The following is a 6,233-nucleotide window of genomic DNA, read 5'->3' on the forward strand; positions in this document are numbered from 1 at the left end:
ATACCGATTAAATTCGGTGCGCTAGGTCTGCTGTAGCTGTTACTGATTGCTCATTTACATTCAGTGGTTTCACAGACTGTTCTCAACGAAATTTCGGGAAGACAGCTCATTGATGATCGCCCTGTTTTTGCGGGAATCACCCTATTCCTCGTTTAGCATATTTTGATAATAAACTTGCTTTCGCTAGCCTAGTCGCACAATGTGACTTTGTTCCGCTGTCTTTCAAAGTGAACCCAATCATTAGGATTTTTTGATCTAATTGCTCGGAGTTTCAAATTATCTCGATCGTGCATCTGTTTTTTACATGCTCAGAAGTAATCCAGGGGGCCCCGCGCGCGAACACGAGTGGTTCTCACTGGAGCGTGCTTGTTTACAATAGTCCCAAAAAGAATTCCTTCCATTCATTCCACATATCAGTTGGATTGGAAGAATTGTTTTATGTGATCCCCATCTTGAGATGCCACATCGCAACGAAATTTATCACGGTCCAAAACTGCGGGGGGGGGGGGGGAAAAATTCCTATAGGTGATCTTAGTGTGACCCTTCCTCTGTCCATTAATGGCTGAATTTTCGATAGACATAGACCATGCGCTGGTGAGCGCTTAATCGCCAACTATGACGCACACCTGCAGGCCATAACACCTTGTCAGGACAGTTAGTAAAATTAAATCAATCAATGTTGCAGAAGTTTCGGTGTATTCTTGTTGGTTCTGTTATGAGTTGTTGAAGACCATAAACATCCGTGAAATAGTTAATAATTTGCGTGGATCGCGGTCAAACTGGGATGCGGGCCCATATTGCAATTTAGATCCCCTAAAAGGTAGAATCTCAGTATTAAGGGAATCCAATTTCCCAATCAACTCTTCAAAAGGCTTGAAACTATACTACTAACAAGCGATTAGGTGCGTACTATTAACCACCGTAGCAGCAACAATTAAATGATTTAGAACGAGGTTTGCCGATTTCAATACAAAGGTTCTCAAGACTGTCCATACAAAGATCGTACGTTGCGCACCGAAAAGTTTAATTTGACCATTTTTTTACCATAAAAGCCAAACGCCCCACTCCATATGTAGTTCTATCACGTCTAACTATATCATAACCAGAGATACTGACCTCATTATCGGTGATGTATTCATTTAGTTTAGTCTCGTTAATTGCGAGAACATCTATATCGTTACTTACGAGAAAGATCTTGAGTTCATCAAGATGAGTGGTCAATTTATTTATATTCAGCGAGGCCAGCTTAAACCGCGTTTGGAGGGCAATACTCGAGAACGATCAATAGGATTTTGAGTCGGAATTCTCGATGACTCCTGACTGTTGCCTTCCAACGGCACGGCATTAATGGAAGGCATAGTAAAAGTTCAATGAGCTAGACCATGATAAAAATTCGTAAAAATACGCTTGTTACCTGCAAAATTCAGGTGTAGACCTCCACGGTTTAACCCCTTTTCGTTTATATTATTGTGTTCAATAAATCTCCAATCATTCTGACGACAAAACTTCGTCAAGTGCTTGTTCACCTCTGAGACTATGACTTGAGCTTCGGAAGACCCCTCTATCTGGTACCGAGATCAACAATAGCTTCTGCAACTTCTTTCGATGTTTTGCCGTTTTTAGCCTTCAGATCGTTTGTACCTACATGTACTGTTATCAGTGAAGTTTAGGTTTTAAACCTTTGCAGAAACCGTTCTTGCACAGCGTTGATCAGAGAAGATCGTGATCAGTCGAAATTGATTAAAAAATATTGATGAAAGTCAAGTAGACTATTGCACAACTGATAAAAGAACGCGAAAAAGTATTTTTAACACATAACATTTCTGTGCTGTCATGTACGACACTGAAACCAAACGGCAAATTGTCTGGTAACTTTTTCGAGTTGGATACCATAGACATATTTGACATAAGGTGATCACGTGCACCTTTGTGGCTCCCAATTACGTGATTATTTTTTTTCCTTCTGACAGAACATCGTGTTCCTTCCCCAGGCATTTTAGCGTTTTTACAATCGATTGTCATTAATCTTTCGTGGTGAATTCGAAATTCAGAGTTTTATATAAAATTATGTTATTTTTTCTTCATCTGTCTTATGACTTGCCATTTTTCTGTTACCGTGTATCATGAAAAATTTGCGGGATTTTTATTTTGCGGACTGAGGAATTTTTGAGGTTTGCGGGAACAATTTTTTGCGGCGCGAATTCGGACTAAAATTTCCCCTGGGAACTAATTTTTGCGGCTTTCTTTCCAAGCAGCAAGACTATTTTCAACCTCTATTACTGTTCGGTAAAATACCCTTCAATCATCGAGAACGTGGAAAAAATGTGGCATCCTGGAGGCCTTAGAAAATGGTTAATGTGACCTTTGATTTGTTGCTTTGAGTTCTTTTCTTATGCCCAGAGATTGGAAAAGTCAATTACTATCCACAAAAATTAATCCCCGGCCAATAAAAGTGCTATACCGTAACTCCTGGGTTTGCGATACCAATTCGTGCAAATGTAAACAAAAAAACATTTGACCTCATCAGATTAGACTATTTTACTTAAAGGGGCTATGTCACGTTTTTTTAGGGTGTTTCGGGAAAATTTTTAGTTAATTACGAGTTTAAAACTCGAAAATGGTAATGTGGAATTCCTTTACCGATAAAGTTATCGTTACACAACAAACGAAATGATTTGCAAAAAAAAAAATAACCGTTATCCAGGCGATTTGTCATAATTTTGAAAAACGTCGGGCGACTTTTTTCAAGATTACCCAAATGTAATCCGTTTCAATCTTGGACATTTATATCCATCCATGCTTCTCTTTCCTTTTGCAGTATTTCTTTAATGTTGTTCGACAGTTTTAAGTGGTTCTTGCAATGTTTCATCCTATTTTTTGGGCATTTTGGGCCAAAAAGGAAAGTAAAGCAACTTATCAAGTGTCTAGTCGTTCTAGCACTGGAGCACTAATTGGGGGAACTGTAAACTGAAATTAACAATTAACGCAAATCATATCGAGTGCTCTCATTACTGTGCCATCCTTGCACCCAAATCATGGATTATATAATTTTGAGTGACATAGTCCCTTTAAAGAAGAAATGAGTGAGTTTCATTCAAGAGCGTGTTTTGTTATCTTTGAACTGAATTTATTACCAAAGCTTTATAAAGTAAAAGACCTTAAAAACGGAACACGACATAACAAATAATTCAACGTGTGAACGTGTTAGCCAAAGGGCCATTGCTGGCATGACGTCTGGGTGACCACACAAATGGGCTACATCACCTTCCACGAAAAAAAAAATACTCGAACGTTGCAGTTCAATACCACCCAATTCAGTGCCTTCTGTTTTTGTGTAACACGTACCTCAGGAAACCCAGTTTACGTTCGTAGCGCCTCTAGTTTTTTTGAAATCAATGTTGGCATAAAGCATGTGTATCGGTTTTGAGTAAAGTAAAGGCAGATGCTATTGATCCAAAGAATTATCCTAATTTATTTAACTGAGGTAAAAGCGTTAAATTATGGTTCACATTAATATCAGAAAGATACGAAACACTTAGGGACAACTCAGAAGGTGAGACCTTATACCTTATAGAAGTGTATAGCCAAAGGTTAATAGTGACCTTTGGAAAGTATTCGGCAAACGGCAGGGATAGGCCAGCGATTTATCAATTCAAATTCTCCCCTACAGATAGAGCGCTTTCCATTTTAAGCGGAAAAACTGGTGAGAATTTTTCTAATAACAAAATGAGACGGGGTGTACCCTTTGAGAGCAGTTGTCTGTTACTGTATTCACGTGGAGTATCAATAGGCCTTATCCGGTAAGGTTTTCGACGCTGCCTAATAACGAGTTCGCCAAGCTGTCTGAAATTACAGTGTTTGTAAGGGAATCCGATGTGCAAATAGCCTTTTCCAAAATTGAATATTACACAATTTGTGAATGGCAACGTTAAAGTACTAGGTGGAAGATTGATTTGTGTTCAAAAAGTTTGAAGGATGTCGCTTGGCTAGAAGACGCTCAGTTAGGCCCTGTTTACAAGCAGGTAGTAACCCTACTGCTAGGGTTACCCTAGCAGGAGGGTTAAAGATAGCCCGGGTTTACAAGCAAAATTTCACAGTAGGGTTACCCTACCACCCGGGACAGCTTTGCGAGCTTGGTAACCGCCAGCATCCCAAACACAATGGAAACAGCCAAAAAGTTGTCCCCGGGTAAGCGAGCGGTCCCTAGCAGAGCATTTGCAAGGCCCTAGAGTTAGGGTAACCCTAGCACTCAGATAGGGTTACCCTAGCGCCAGGGTAACCCTAGCTGCCTTGTAAACACGTCGATGAAAAAAAGAATAAATGTCAGAGTGCTAAGGTAACCCTCATGCTAGGTTGCCCTACCTGCTTGTAAACAGGGCCTCAATTTTTCTAATTTTCCATACATTTGTCTGTAATTTGGATGATAAGAAATCATCATCCAATCAGAGATGAGCAAACGGCGAGACGGTTTGCGGCTGGCACATGAGACTTTTGCTACGTATTCCTACCGCTCGAATACTGTGAAATTTTGATCTTCTTCGAGGGCTAGCTCCAGGCCGTTTGAATGGATTTTCGATTGGAAGGTACGAGGAGAATTGTGCATCTTTTGACATTTATGCTACGAAGTTTGAAAGCAGAGCAATGCGATTTGGGGGCAAAATCGCTCCAGCGCTGGGACCCTTTCAAAGCAAGGCTTCCATCCTTTTACTTCTATAATAGTAACAGTCAACGGTGAACTAAAAATCATTCAAAATCGCTCAAAAAAACCACTTTTGAGGCAAAAGGACGACTTAACACCACAGGTAAGCTAATTCAACGTTTATTTATCATTGAATTAAATTCATAGCGATATGTCGCTATAGGTGAGGCAAACGGTAAATCTAGTACATTTACCACAAAATAACAATCGGGTACACAAACACCTTGTGCGGGCCCCTGTGGTTTTCCCACGTAAAATGGAAAGCGCTCTATCTGTTGGGAAGAATTTGAGTTGAGGAATCACTGGCTGATCCCTGCCGTTTGCCGAATACTTTCCAAAGGTCACTATTAACCTTTGGCCATACACTTCTATAAAGTATAAGGTCTCACCTTCTGAGGTTACCCTAAGTCGTTTCTTATCTTTCTGATATTGGTTGTGAATCATAAGTTAACGCCTTAAAATTGATTTTAAAATAATTTACACATCAATCTACTCTTCAATGCCGATTGGTTTCACATCTTCGTACACAGACACCGTTTCTCCCTTAAGCTGTACTTTGGACTGTACTTTAGTCTTTTAGTGTGGTACACATGTGTGGCGCATTGTAAGGTATTGGCGCGTGTGGCACTTGCGCGCGCTCGCGTGTGTATGCAAGACATGACCTGCGCACGTGTTAAAATGAAATGTAAGAAAAAACGGTACATTTCATTTGTATTGCTCCTATGCATTCGTATGTAACCAACGTATTCGTTTATAACCTGTATATTGCCATATTTAGTCGTGTGTACTCGTATGTACTCGTATGTCACTCGTATGTTACTCGTATGTACTGGTATGTTACTCGTGTATACTCGTATGTTATTCGTATGTACTCGTATGTTACTGATATGTACTCGTGTGGGGTTTTAGTCACAATCCCTAAGATGGATGCAAAGGTGGGTGAACTTCGAAACGCACCTGATGGGTTTCAAACCGGAGTGCTCAGTAGGGTGGGGAGCGCTGCAGATATCCTCTACATTACACACGCCAGCTTCAAATAAGAGTTCTGAAATTTACGAAACGTACTGAAACCAACAGAACCTTTTGAAACAGTTCAACAATGAAAGAAAAAAAAGCTTGATGATTTTGACACAAGTGGACAGATCATTAACATAAGCAGACAAATAAAAATACTGAACAAAGTATTGAGCATTTGAATAGTGATACACTTTAAAAAAAGAATCGTTTTCAGACAGCCAAAAAAGAGAGAAATTGTTGAACGAAACCCCCGAACAAAGAACTAAAAGATTAAAAGAACGGGCTGCGAAGGGAAAAGAAAATTACTTAATGAAACAGTGGAACAGAAAACTGAACGGCTGAAGAAAAGAAGACGCAAATTGTTTGGCTTCTCTACTTGTTTGACTGTTACACGACGTTTCTCTTCTAGTCCAATTTGCCAAATACACCGAGATCAGTTGATTACATTTTTTTTGCTCTTATACTGTTGATTTCCGTTAAGCTGTAATTAATTGCAAACCATTATTATTTCAATACC

The sequence above is a fragment of the Montipora foliosa genome, chromosome 4, assembly GCF_036669935.1.
Source record: "Montipora foliosa isolate CH-2021 chromosome 4, ASM3666993v2, whole genome shotgun sequence".
In the NCBI taxonomy this organism is placed as follows: domain Eukaryota; kingdom Metazoa; phylum Cnidaria; class Anthozoa; order Scleractinia; family Acroporidae; genus Montipora; species Montipora foliosa.